This window comes from Mustela lutreola, chromosome X (assembly GCF_030435805.1).
Source record: "Mustela lutreola isolate mMusLut2 chromosome X, mMusLut2.pri, whole genome shotgun sequence".
NCBI lineage: Eukaryota > Metazoa > Chordata > Mammalia > Carnivora > Mustelidae > Mustela > Mustela lutreola.
Window position 1 is genome coordinate 22,273,932 of NC_081308.1, and position 15,451 is coordinate 22,289,382.

The window sequence follows — 15,451 nt, forward strand, 5'->3', positions numbered from 1 at the left end:
TTCCGGATCTCTGCTTATGTGGACATGGTTTCAGTAGCCCAAAGGGAGTCTTCCAAACAAGAATCAAAAGTAAACACATGCCCAAACTGGAAGAGGTGCACAGAGAAACAAACAAACAAAAAAAAAACAGGATCCAACAGGAACACTTAAACGGTCTACAAGAAGTACTCAATGGCCCCTCAGGCCACAGAAACTACAAAGAATTGAGTGAGGTGACAGTGACTCAAGTTTGAGATCAATTCACCTAAGTTACGTTTTAAATTTAGACAAATAAGGGGAGCTCATTAAGCGTCTGCCTTCGGCTCAGGTCATGATCCCAGGGTCCTGGGATGGAGCCCCACACAGGCTTCCTGCTCAGTAGGGAGTCTTCTTCTCCCTCTCCCACTCCCCCTGCTTGTGTTCCTGCTCTCTCTCTCTCTCTCTGTCAAATAAATAAATAAAATCTTTTGAAAAAATTCAGACAAATAAAAACAGGACTTCAATTGGGTGGCCATCCATCTTCGCTCTAAGGATCTGATGATCAATTACCTACTGACAAAGATCACTATATACTTGATCTTTCAAAATAATACCACTAAACTTGTTGCTTACATAAGCATGCCACTTCGCTTAGTGTTTGGGCTCTTCTTCCATAGCATGCCCAAAGAATCTGTCATCACTACAAAAATCAAGAGCCATTTTAAATTTAGAATCTGTAATCAACAGATACTAAAATGTTTTCAAATATTATAGGGACCCTGTCACCAATATAATTCTTATAGTCTTCATAAAAGAAATATTGTCTTGGACATCTCAGGAATACACATATGTAGGTAGGTGGACCAGACATGTTGAAAATACTACAATATTCCTATCCACTGAAATACTTGAATTCATGAATTTGTGGCACCTCAACTTTATTTGGAGTGGGTGATAAGTGAATTTAGGTCTCTCTGTAGTGCCTCTGTCATACCTGCCAGAAGCCAAAGTATAGTGAACATCCTGCTTACCTAGAACTCACTGAAATGTTATTTCTTCCCAAAGGAAACACAGTTTTGCTCAGATATCTCCCCTTCTGCCACAGCCAAGTGATTCATGGGATACTGAGTCTGACTGGTTTGGGAATATTCATATGATTTAATATGGCCATTAAGACATGGGGGAAAGTCTTGTAAGCTCATGGAAATGTTTCCTCATTCCTAAGAGAGCAGAAAAACCATCTTACCATCCTTTGGGCCTTGTTATTTAGATATGCTGCCTAGACTTCTACAACTACCAATCCCAAAAGGTACTCAACTTTGTGGAATAGAGTTGGAAAGAAGCTATGTCCCTGATGACATCACTGGGCTATTCAAATGCCTGACTCTGAAGCCCTCCTGTATCTCTGAGCTTTAGGACATAAGAGATATTGTATTTACTTATTTTTTTTAATTCAATCTGAAGTGGAATTCTGCCACTTGTGGGTGAAAGAATAACAGGCTAGGAGATAAAATATCTTGTCTCATTAACTTTCGTAAGTAGAGGCATATCTTTGCTTCTCAAGACTTCCATTATTAGTCACAGGATACATGTATAAGAAATTCAGAACTTAAGCCCTGTTGCATAGCTGTCCTGCTTTTTCTGGGCACATTGAATCCTCAAAGCAAAATAAGAGAGACTTGACATGGACAGTCCCTGTTCTTGATTCATTTCTATAAAGGATATAAGTTGAAGCCTCTTTGTGGCTCTTGGCTCATTGTTAATCATAGGTAATGGGATAATTTTGAGGTTAGACTTGCAGGAAAATAAGTACTTAAAAGTTAACATGAGGGGCGCCTGGGTGGCTCAGTGGGTTAAAGCCTCTGCTTTCGGCTCAGGTCATGATCCCAGGGTCCTGGGATCGAGCCCCGCATCGGGCTCTCTGCTCAGCGGGGAGCCTGCTTCCTCTTCTCTCTCTGCCTGCCTCTCTGCCTACTTGTGATCTCTGTCTGTCAAATTAAAAAAAAAAAAAAAAAGGTAACATGATAAGGGGGCACTTGTGTGGCTCAGTCAGTTGAGCATCTGACTTGATTTCAGCTCAGCTCGTGATCTCTGGATCATGAGATTGAGCCCCGCATCAGGCCTCACAATCAGTGCAGAGTCTGCTTGGGGTTCTTTCTCTCTTTTCCCTCCATAATTCCCCCAGCTTACTCACTTTTTTTTTTTCCTCTCTCTCTCAAAATAAATAAATAAAATCTTAAAACAACAATAACAAAAGCTAATGTGATGGGACACCTGGCTGGCTCAGTCAGTAGAGCATGTGACTCTTGATCTCAGGGTTGTAAGTTCAAGTTCCATACTGGGCACAGAGCTCACCAAAATAATTAATTAATTAATTTTAAAATTGTGGTAGATTTCTTCTTAATTGAAAATTATAACTAATTACTGATCAGAAAACAATATTGTTGAGGCTATCCTATCTTTTGACAATCATAAAACTACAGTGGGAGGGCGCCTGGGTGGCTCAGTCATTAAGTGTCTGCCTTCAGCTCAGGTCATGATCCCAGGGTCCTGGGATAGAGCCCTGCATCTGGCTCCCTGCTTGGTGGGAAGCCTGCTTCTCCCTCTTCCACTCCCCCTGCTTGTGTTCCCTCTCTCACTGTATCTCTCTGTCAAATGAATAAATACAATATTTTAAAAAAAAAGAAAGAAAGAAAGAAAGAAAGAAAACTACAGAGGTACTTCCATATGAAGAAAGCAGGTGTGTAAGACATTCCCATGGGCCCACTTGATATTAACTGAAACACTCATTTCGTGAGTGTGGAAAGATAGGAGAAAACAAATATAAAACATATAAAACAAGAATACATAGAGTTGCTTGGGAAATTTAAAGGCATATTGGTGGCCATAGGAAGTTTATAAATTAGTTAACAATTAAGTGTCAAAATACCTTATAAGTTTGCAGAATATACCTAGCTCTATGAATTTGAGAAGTATAGGATTTTGAAGAAAAAATTTACTAGTTAGAATAAAATTTGAAAAAACTTTGATACAAGGGCTAAAAACTTACTCTAAAAGAAAAAAGAAGTTTAGATACTGATAATCCGCAGTCTCTAATTTACAGGAATTGTCCATGAAGTACCCAGTTAGTATCATCAGTGATTAGGAAGAAGAAGCAAACATTCTATATGAACATTTGAAAATGTCTTCAGTCAAATATAGGGAAATGGTGGCAATGAAATACAGAATTTAGTGCTTGTACCAGATACGTGATTCAGACAAATGCAAAATTATACCTTAGAGAAAATAATCTGCTATATGCCTATTGGTGGGAGAAAGAAACTGGGGTTGGGCAAGCATTGAAAGAGACTCTTGTGTGAAACCAGGCAGAAAATTAAATGGGAAATTAAAAGAAGATATTGGTCAGGACCGCTGGGAAATTTATTCAAAAAGACTATTCTAATAGGGCTATCTCTTTCTAAACTAGAAATAAAGCATTGAATTTAGCACTCCCTGGTTTCAAAGAAATTTTAGTATAGTCTATTATAGTCAGGACTAGGCTTGCTTAGCAAAAAAAACCTTAAGAAAATAAAAATATTAAAACAAAATCAATAAAAATAATATAAACTAAAAGATATATGAGTATATACCTACAAGAATGCACATAAATATTAAAACAAAAGTGACTGTTCAAATAGTTTAAAATAAAGGATTAACCATGACCATAACAGTTGTATGAGTAGTGCCAGTTGCTAAAGTTATTAAGAATTTACATATTTTAGTGGCAATCTATATTTATATTATGAGTGAAAAAGTAACCAATCTTTCCTTTATTCTTTTTCACTTTAATTTCTGCAGTTACTACGCTTTGTTTTTTTCCTTTATCTGAGTCTATAAAACGATATTCACCCAATAGGAACTGTCAGACCCAATAAAATGTATTAGATATATCTATGTCCAAAACAGGAATAAACTAGCCATTGTTATTAGTCTATTAGCCAGGACAATCCTGACAAATGTTGGAACTATCTTTCCATGAATTCATTCCACTGACAGACACCTGCTGAAATTTCTGTGCAGGTAGAGGAATAACCAAGATGACATCTTACTCCTTTCTGATAATCAAATTTCTATATTTATGCCCATTATCCCCTTCTTCCAGAGTCATTTTTCTGTAGCCATAATATTAGCATTAAAAATCAGAAACATATTTAGACATGCCAAAACATCATGACCATGTTTATATTTTAAGCCTCTGACCTAAATAGTTTTCAACGTGCTTTTATAAGGTAATCTGGTCCCTTACAATTCAAGTGTCAGGCCGATTGCTGTCTCTGGTTACTGACCTCAGTAAGAGGCTTTACAGAGTTTTCAGTGCTGATAAAATCTCTTGTGAGCCCTTATTTCAGCCATCTAAGGCAAGCAGGTCCCAGGGAACCACTAATAATTGCAGATCCCCTTTCTCACAGCTAATTTAGAAGACTAAAGTTTACAGACAACTTTCATTCTTATTTATAAATTTTATTGTGTATTTTTTCTATATCTCTCTATATTTACTCTTAGTGGAGGTCATACTCCACTAAGTTGGGAAAACTTAAATAGCAGTCAGAATTTCCCCCAAATATACACAGAAAGTTTGAATCATTTGTAGCCCTTGATTTTTCAAAGACAGTCCTGTTATCATGAAAACGGTTGACAAAAATGCTGTCTAGGCAGATCAATTTAGCAAAGCTGTCAGCTCCAGGTGGGTAAGGTCATGTGTGTTTTATGACTTCTGTTATATCTTTACATGTAAAAATTGTCTGGCACAGAGGTGTCATAAATATTTAACAAATGGATGGATAAATAAATCTCAGTGTTTATCTACCATGAACTCAGCACTTGATTTCTGCCTCAATCTGATCTGTGTTAGACTCATTTAGTATGACCCCTATCTTCGCTTCTGAATTGCTGGCTATCATCAGCAGAAGATATCTTTCATAGTGCATCTCAGTATTTAATAACCCTCAGATTAATTTGACTTGTGTCTTTTCCTCGACTGATTTTCACAGTGCTGTGCATATAAGTAGATGCTAAACAAATGGTTGCTGATAAATCTGAATGAATGTATGATATCTCTGGCAGCTGAGAGTTGTTAGGCTTGTGAACATATTCTTTAGACTGTGGGTTCCATTTGTCTCTCTTTTTTTCTAGTCCTGTCCTCAGTCCATAACAGATGATATTGGTTTTTTTTTTATTAAAAGCCATCTAAAAGTTATTTAATATATTATACTTGTAACAAAATTTGCTCTTCTTATCTAAACAAACAGAGGCAGTTTGATTTCTTTTTTTATATGTATATTTTCTTTATTTATTTGAGTGCGAGAGAGAGCAGGAGGGAGAGGGAGAGAGAACCAAGCAGACACTGCACTGAGTACAGAGCCCGACAGGGAGCTTGATCCCATGACCCTGAGATCATGACCTGAGCCAAGATCCGAGCCAGACATTTAACCAAATGAGCCATCCACATGCCCTGGTACTTTGCTTCCTAACAGCATTTCCTGATTTTATAAAGTTATCCTGATTCTGCACCATTAAGGCAATTAGCACAGCATTTTTAAATTTAAATTCAATTAGCCAACATACATCAGTAGTTTTTGATGTAATGTTCAATGTTCAATGATTCATTAGTTACATACAAGCATAGTGTTTTTAAACTATGTACAGTATGTGTTATAATTTTTATATTATGTATTTTATATTATTGTATTATTATTATAGAATTGTACTTTTTTCTTGCTTCCTATTAACTTTATGTAAACTCTTTCTCTTCTAGCCCAGAAACTCAACATGACGTATTTCATTCTCAAAGTGAATACGAACCAACATTATATGTTTCATATCTTTCACACTAAAACTTCTAACCTAGCTTTCCATGACTACAGGCAATAGAAATTGAAATAAATTATATGCCAAAGATAAACACTACTATATAAATAAATAGATTAAAAAAATTACATAAGCTCATACACAATATGCATAAAAACAATAAACAATCATATGGGATAACTATGACATCCAAGAAAATATAAAATAGGAAAACAAATCCTCAAAATCATAGTATAATGTCAAATATGTCAAATGAATTAAGATGGATAGGACTGTCACACATTAACATGTAGACATGACAATGACTTTTAAAGCTATAGCAGCATATGTTGTACACTGAAAACTGAACACAATGTAATTTTGTGTTTTGATGGGGGGGCAGGAGAATCTTAATACTTTGCTCTAAACATGTAAAACTGCAATACAACAAAAATAATTCAATCTTTTCTTTGTAAATTAATTCCATCAAAGGTATAAGGAACACATCACACATTTTGCAGGTTAGGTTCAGATGATAAAAGATTTTAATTTATTACAGGACAGTGTTTTTAAACAGACTACTTGTAATTTATTATAACATTGCTATAGTGTATTCTGTGGGTATGTGCATATGTGTGTGTACAGTTTTTTTTCTCACTGGGAGTAGGCATTTTAATTCACATTGTTATTTTTAAATTAATTCCCTTCTCAATTTTGAAATTTCTTATGAAATGTAGTTATGACATGCCAAATTCGATAAAATTTTCAAGTGAAAACACAATATATTTTCATCAAATAATTTCATCCCCTTTTCATTATTTACTTAATATCTTTGTTCATTAAACCAGTATTACCATACATATTTGGGAGAATTACACCTTTTCTTTCTATGAAGAAACAGAAATGATTTGAATAACTGAAATAACTATGCTTTCATATTATTGAAATACTAAGTATTTTATATACCTTTTCCGATGATGCAAAAGTTGGTGACGTGATTCTATTGTCTCAGGTAAGTGAACCAAGATGGCATAGCTATTACTTTACAGGATTGAGTTTCCAATTTGTGTTGTCCTGACTGACTCCTCTGCAAGAGCTGCTTTTCAGTTCAAATCAGGAGCCTCTCACCAGAGTTGACAGCAGCCCTCTTCCATTCTATTCTATTTGACTATTTGAGTCAAATACAAGCAGAGTACTTCTAAAATCTTCCTTCCTCAAAATGATTTTCCTTTCATATATTTATACCTATATGTAGAGAGAAAGACTGAGGGAGAACATGATTAGGAACAACTGAAATATCCAGGGCGGCAACCATAGAGAGTGAATTGTTGTATTTTTGTTCCAGACTTCTAATAGGAAAAATCCCATATGTTTCTTTGGTTTTTCCCAGAAAGAATATAGCTTTCAGATCAGCGGCCCTCTGAAATCATCACCACCACAATGCAAGATTATAATCTCAATGTTTCTTTTAGTTACATGTTCTCAAACACCTTCCTCTAGAATGCAGGCACTTGGGGGTTCAACTTTGGAATTATCTCCTCTACGCTTTTTGTTGCATAGTTGTCTCAGGAGTTAACTACAGAAAGACTGTGGAAGTTACAAGGTCAATATCCTCCTCTCCACAAACTGCCAATTGATTAAATGTCCACTCCTACATACATTTCTATTGCAGTGAATGAAAGGAGAAAGGTCACTGAGAACATTGAGAGCACTCATGCTAATATCTAGAATGGGGGTAGCAGCAAGTAGTGAGACCCAGAAAAATAAATGTAGAGTTAATAAAATTTTTTCCACAAAATTTTTTGCTAATGCATTACTAATTTCAATGTAGAAAAAAATCTTATTAGTTTGTTACCAACACTTTTTTTTTTTAAAGAGGATAAGTGACATGTAATAAAAAACACTGTCATTACTTAGAAAACTTTTGGTTAGTTTATTTCTTCATAAACTAGGATGTTATCACTGATGTGGGAAACAAAAGCAAAAGAGAAATTAAATTTCCTTACTACATACAGCCCATTCACAAATCCTTAAAACAAGCAGGAACTTAGCTGCCTCAATGTTACTACTTTGCTAAGGGTAAAAGCCATCCTTAGCCTGACCGTCAGGATCCTGTACATCTACTTCAACATATACAAATTCCTTTGGAAACTTCTATTATCTCTACCTCCCCAAGATACATGCTACCAATCACCCCCTAAGCATATGATCCACCAACATATATCTGAAGAGTCTCATGATTGAGTTTTCAGTAAACAGTAATAAGTCACCTTTTCCTAACAATAGCTAGCCCCCTCAGGATCTCATAAACCTTGTTTCCAAAATACCTTAAGGCTTACGCTATCCCTAACCTCCTCTCAACTTGAAAGTATAAATGGGCCACTCCTCATGACCCCAGAGCAGCTCTTTCTGCCCACAGGTGCTGTCCCCATGCTTCAGCAAAATCACTTTTTTGCACCAAAGATGTCTCAATTCTTTATTGCCTGTCATCTTCAAACCCTAACATCTTTCCTACATAAGTCACCAGCAACACTCTGTTATGCTAAGCAGCAGGTCAAATTACTACTATTTTATTTTGTACATCTGGAAAATGGGAAAAAGTTGACATTGTAGGGGCCAAGGGCAGGCTGCCCCAAGATGGGCTACTTTGGCATGAACATTATTTTGAGTTAAAAGTAATCAAAACCCAGCAGTGGCTCCTGGTGGGTCAGTCCCTTAAATGTCTGACTTTGGCTCAGGTCATGATCTCAGGGTCCTTGGATCAAGCCCCTCTAGGAGCCCTGGGATGAGTCTGCCATCATGCTAAGCAGGAAGTCAGCTTGTCCCTCTCCCTCTGCTTCTTCCTCTGTTTATGCTCTCTAGGCCTTTCTCTCAAATAAATAAAATCTTTTTTTTATTTTTTAAAAAATATTTTATTTATTTATTTGACAGAGATCACAAGTAGGCAGAGAGGCAGTCAGGGAGAGAGAGGAGGAAGCAGGCTCTCTGCGGAGCAGAAAGCCCAACGTGTGTGGTTCGATCCCAGGACCCAGGGATCATGACCTGAGTCGAAGGCAGAGGCTTTAACCCACTGAACCACCTAGGCACCCCTCAAATAAATAAAATCTTAAAAAAAAAAAAAAAAGAAAAGAAAAGAAAGAAACCAAAACGGCATGCCCCTCTTCCTCTGCTTCTTCTGCTTGTGCTCTCTAGGCCTTTCTCTCAAATAAATAAAATCTTAAAAAAGAAAAAAAGTAATCAAAACCCAACAGTTGCAGGAAAAGCTCTTCTCCTGGTCCTCAAATGCCCAAAGTGACCCCAGGAAGGAGAGTTTTGTACCAGGAAGAGAACCTAGTCTCTTTAAGTAAAGTCTGTTTACTTAAAGTCAAGTCTCTAAGTAAAAAGACTTCTCTTTACTTAAAAACTTTTGTTTTTAGTAACAGGGCAATAATAGGGCAACTTTTGTTTCTCAAAACATCTCCTTTCACCTTCCTGCTAATAGCCCTGTTGTGTCCTTAGACCCCCCCACTTTCCTTAGCTCCTATAAAGCGTCTTCTCATTGTCTCTGGAACTTCATGTGTGTACATTTGCTGTATGTACACCTGTTAGATTTGATTTTGTCCTATTAATCTTTCTGATGTCAATTTGATCCTTAGACCAGCTAGAAGGACCTTGCAGGTCAGAGGAAGGTCTTTTGCCTCAACACTATCTACTCATAAAATCGTTAATAAATATAAGGGAACTGAATACATTTCAGGTCTAGTTTAGTTTACACACCTCGCTGTGAAGGTTATGAGCCATCTCTGCAATTTAAAAGCTGATACCATCCTGAGAATATCTTTCAACTGTGACTTCTGGGCTTCTCACATCATTCAATTTGTTCTTGGCTACACTTTACAGAGTTTGTTTATTCCATACCCTTACTACTCAGACTTAAAATGGGAGCCCAGATTGGTAGATGAAAAACAGAGTAGGGTCTGACAATGAGGCCACAAGTACTTTTGATGTCTCATTAGCTTCCCTAATTGCAAAAATGTCTTGCATGGGTGTACCTTCAGGATGAATGAACACACTGTTGCTCACAGAAAGTTTACCAAAGAGGAATCAGGAATTCACTAAAGGCTGAGATCATTTAACCCCAAGCAGAGTTTAAAGTTAACCATTCATCACTTTCAGTGGAATGTAAAGGCCAGCTGGCTTCCTTTATTTACTGCAGGGGGTAAAAAAATCCCTGCAGAAATCCACAGCGCATTTGTCTCTGCCCATAAACATCAAGTCCGGGTGAGTCCTTACAGACTACAAAGTTTGCTCTGTCACAACCTTCTCATCAAATAGCTTCCTCAAGGAGAGTTACCAGAGATAGGGGTGAGAAAACAATCAGAAATGAGGTGGTTTCATTAAAGGATTCAAGACAATCTTAAATTTTCTGCTGATAGGTATGTGAGGCATTGATAACCATTAGACTAGCTAAATGTAGGTCATGAACCCGTCTGTGAAAGTAGTACACAGGCATAAGGGCCGGAAATTTGAGGGTAGACACTGTTACTACAAATTTTTAAATGATAGATTGAACTGAAGAATGCAAAAAACAAAACAAAACAAAACAAAAAAAACCCCAACATCCTAGAAAGGACTTTAGCTTGACTCACTTGGAAATTCACACACAAAACCCTGTAATTCACAAAACTCTATCAGTCCACTAACTCTTAAAGCATGATACAATGGAGAAAGCGGAGAGCAAAAGGAGGTTGGCAGAACAAAGATAATCTGTTCATAACTAGAAAGCTTTGAAACTTATTATTCACAAATAAGCAAATGTATTGGAAATAAACTGGGTACATATGCAGTCTGTTCTATTGGCCTGATGGTTTTATTTGTCTGGGTTTCTGCAAAAAAGTACTCAATCTCTGTTGCTATTCTCCAAGAGTACATTTTCATAATCCGATGTAGAAAGAATCAAATCTGTTCTCCCTTACCTACCTAAATCTTGTCTTTCTTATGTGGTCCCAAATGTATGTTATTTGTGGTTCTCAAAATATATTCATGCAATATGCACTTTACATGAAAGCATGGGATCAAATCCTTAATCTCCTCAAACAAAAATGCCCTTTAATATTTTTTTTTCACTCTGCTACTCATACACCCTGAAAAACAAAGATGCACACAAAACAAAAGGTGATAAATGGCCACATGTTGTCAGTGTTTTTATGAGATCTACCCACACTAGACATTTGACATTTCATCTCACTTCTACTATTTATTGGACCAAAGAATCAATATTTATGTTATGTTAGATGATGTTTAACAAATCCTTGATGGAATCACATTTTTACAGAAATGTTTCTGGAAATTGTGGGCTACTAGCTCCAGTCTAGTTATTTACTGTCTGGTTTTTAGATATTCATAAATCATAAGTTTAACATTCAAGATTTCAACATGTCCTTAATCACAGTCTTCTCATGTGGATTAAATGAAGGCATTTAATAAAATTTATCTTGTCCTTCTACATTGATGAATTTTAATTAGAACAAATATGGTATTGTGTTGTTTTGTTCCCTACAACAAATTTCTTACACTTGTTATTGCTCCTAGTCCACATACTCTTTTTTTTAAAAAACCTCAACTTCGACATTCCATAACATTTTCTCCTTGTGTATCATTGCCTAATTATATACAAAACATTAGTCGTGGTGGTCTTTTCCACTGATAGACTTAAATAATGTTACTTGGAAAGCCAATATAAATGTATTATATATCTCTTTTTATCTATACATATGGTTTTAACTTTTAGTAGAGTTTATGAAAACACCTCTTAGGACATTATCTGTGTCTCAAACAAATAGAGGTCTTATTTTCTTAGGCAACAAGAAGCCTAGAGAAATGGATTTCAGGGATGATGTTGCTGTTTAAGAAAAAAGTCAAGTCTACAATATTTTTCTAGCATCCTTCCCCATAATGTTTATACAATAAACTTTTAAGTCATAGTTGCAAGATGGCAGCTCCACTATCAAGCATCAAGCCTTTACTTAAGGCAGCAAGTTGAAAAGGGGGACAGGGCAAAACAAGTTTAAAGGGGTGCTGAATCTGTCCCTTTTGTTAGAAAAATTAACACATTTTTTTGAAAGCCCAATACACTTGATTTCTTTTTATATCTCACTGACCAGAACTCGGGTCACATGCTCAGTGTAGTTGCAAGGAACCTGGAAAGAGGGGGGTGTTTTTAAATAGACACATGACAAAATGTGTCAGAAATAAACTGGGTAAACATGATATTTGCTCTCTAGGCTTGATGGTTTCATTTGTCCCGGTTTCTCCAAGAAAAGTACTTGTTGCTCTACATACATTTCTACCCCAAAGATAATTATAGTTAGTAAAAGAAGAGAAGTGAATACTACACAGGAAATTGAAAAGTTCTGCAGAATGGATATGGAACTCAGACAAATGTCTAGAGAGATCTCTAGATTTCTCATGAAAGACCACAATTTTTAGTAAATACCTTATAGTTTGTGTGCAATCTTCCTTTTAACAATAAGCCATATAATTTGCAATTCACTCTGCTAGACACTACATACATTGGATATCTTTTTTTTTTTTTTTCTGCCACAAAGTGACTTATGCACTAGTAACAGAGTTGTTGTATAATGAGTTAATAGTATACAAAATTTCATTATTTACGTACGTGGGGGTATGTGTGTGTGCAGCAGAGAGAGAAAGTGAATGAGAAAGAGGGAAATCAATGGGAATTAAAGTCTTAGATGCCTTAGAAGGAGCTGGTTGGCTCCACTCCACCATCTGGCTCAGCTCACACTCTTTATTGTCAAGCTGAGGTCAGTGAAATGGACTTCCTTATACATATAAAGGAGAAGTTTAGAGGAATCTTAGAGTTCCTGAAATTCACTCTAAAATTTTCCTTTTTGTTTTCTTGATTTCTACTTTTCTCTTTCCTCTTGCCCTTTTTAATTGCCATCCTATATATTCTTGACTTGATAATGGCTAACTTTGACAGCTTCTATGATAGGCCTTCTGATTTATTTCTTCCGTTGTGGTCTGATGCTGATAATGAAGAAAGGACTGTGACCTCTCCATCTCTTTGGTTCAATTGTTTTTTTTTTTTTTTTTTTTTTTTTTAATGGGTGGCCTATTCACAGTTTTACCGGACCATAGATGGGGAAGGTGAGTAACAGATGAACAGAAATTTTTTAAAGCTAAACTACCAAGTGACCTCCTAAAAAGTAAGGTAGTAAAGTGCTCAACAGAAAAACAATTAGTTGATAAAACCAATTTATTTTGGCCTCCTCAGCAACTTTACCACAAATCCCATGGATTTATCTCACTTAGTTTGGCTTCTCAGGTATATTAAGCACTGACTATCAAACCTTCTTAAAATGCCATCTTTTCTTAATTCTCACAGCCATTATATCCTCCTGAATTAACTCTCTCTCCATCTGTGTATTTTTATTGATCTCTTTTTTTAATTTCATTCACTTTCAGGCTGTCTGTCCAGAAATGAAGTGCCTGCCAGCGTAGCCTTTAGTTGTGCTGGTGTGTACTTCTTTTGGAAGACCAGGCATTTATTTGCAAACAGCATTCTGTGGAAACTCTAGAGTTAACAGGGATCCCAAGTCATTTTAAATCTCAAATCTCCTGGTCCCTAAAGCAATCCCTGTGTAAAGGGCATTGAATTAAGTGGCTGAATACTCCCATTTGTTTGAAGTGCTCTCCAGGGAATCAGTTACATTACAGCTTAGAAATGTAATCTGGCAGGTAGTTGCTGAGCAACAAGGCCTGGAATCAGCTATGGATGAGACAGACTTCCATTAAACTTTATTAATGACCCCTTAGAGTATAGAATGGATTTATCATGAAATTGGATTCTAGTTAAAAATGTTAGTAACATTTTAGATTGGGTTATCTGTACTAATACTATTTTCATATTGCAAAAATAATACTTGTTAAGGTATTTATTCATTCATTCGCTCACTCACTCATTCATTCATTTATTGTCTTGACCCCAAATATTTGGATATTGTTAACTGCAATTCAGTGTAAGACAACTGCAGGAAAATATAGGTTAGTAGGGACCAATATAAATTAGACCATTTGAACTCTATACCATTATAGCTCAATTAAAGCTCTAAAATTGATCATTTCTCACAAAATCTTTTCCTACATATATGGCTCAGAAAGGAGTTTCTTGTTTTCTTAGTTACCTCACAATGTCTTTTGGATGAATACTCAGGGGTGAAAATGCTTTTAGTTTATGTGTGGTACATTTTATTTACATTAATAAATGTAACTAGTAAATTTCAAAATTTTATTGTTTTCCCACAATTCCACTACTCATGCCCTAATTTTCCCCCTAAAATTAGTGGTTACTTCTCCACTTAAGTGTGAAAAACTATAAAGTTTTTGGTCATGGAATTTTATTTCCCAGGGCCCAGAGGCTTTTGCATTTCTTCAATAACATTTGGATAGGGACAAAATCTCCTGGTTAGCCATTACAAGCTCATAAATTTGCTAAAGCTAGTTTATCAAAGAGAAATTAATAATTAAAGAAATAGAAACAGGTGGCTCAGTCAGTTGAGTGCCCAACTCTTGGTTTCAGCTCAGGTCATGATCTGGGGGTGGTGAGATCAAGCCCGGTGTGGGGCTTCACGCTAGACATGAAGCCTGCTTGGGACTCTCTTTCTCCTTTTCCGTCTGCCCCGCCTTCCACTCACTAGTGCTTTCTCTAAAATAAATAAATATTTTTTTTTTTTTTAAAGAAATAGATACATCAGAAAGAAAGAGGGAATATTAGTCAAGATTCTTGTCTGCAAATAAAAGAAAACTACTCTGGTTATCTTAAGCAGAAAAACACTTTATTGGAAGAGAATCAGATAGTTCACAGACTTCAGGAGACTACAGGAACAAGTGGAAACAGGTACTGACTGAGGCACTGAGGGATACAAGGTATAGCCAACACCACGCCCCAGAAATACTACTGATGCTCACCACCAGAGCTGCTCTTGCCATGTCCTCTGCACACCTGCAATGTGGTACTATACTCTCCAGCCTCCAAAACCTCATGCCTCACTGCCCCACTGCATTAAAAAATTCACTGTAACTTCTACACTCAGAATTTCCATTATATCTCTAAAATCAGGGGCAAAGAATATAAAGGACAACCACTAAGCAATGCTACCAAATATTAGTCACCAGAAATATCAAGGGGGGTATATATTGCACCATTCCCATTAGATATCAGTTATGGGAGTGCCTGGATGGCTCAGTCGTTAAGTGACTACCTTCAGGTCAGTTCATGATCCCAGGGTCCCGGGATGGAGCCTCGCATTACACTCCCTGCTAGGTGGGGAACCTGCTTCTCCCTCTGCCCCTCCCCCTACTTGTATTCATTCTCTTTCTCAAATAAATAAAATCTTAAAAAAATAGATTTCAGTTATGTTGTAGGGGAAGATAGATTCTGGGAAATCCAAATGTTAGTTTTAGGTTAATTTAATTTTGATCTTTTAATTTTTCTATCCCCCAAACACAGTGTATTTTTTCACAAGAGGAATTTAACATACCTAAGCAATTATTCCTTTTATAACAAACTGAATAATGAAGTAATTATGGTGGTATTTGCAGAGCTACTTTGACTTTCACCTTGGTTATGAGGAAATATTTAATCTTTGTTGATATTAACAGA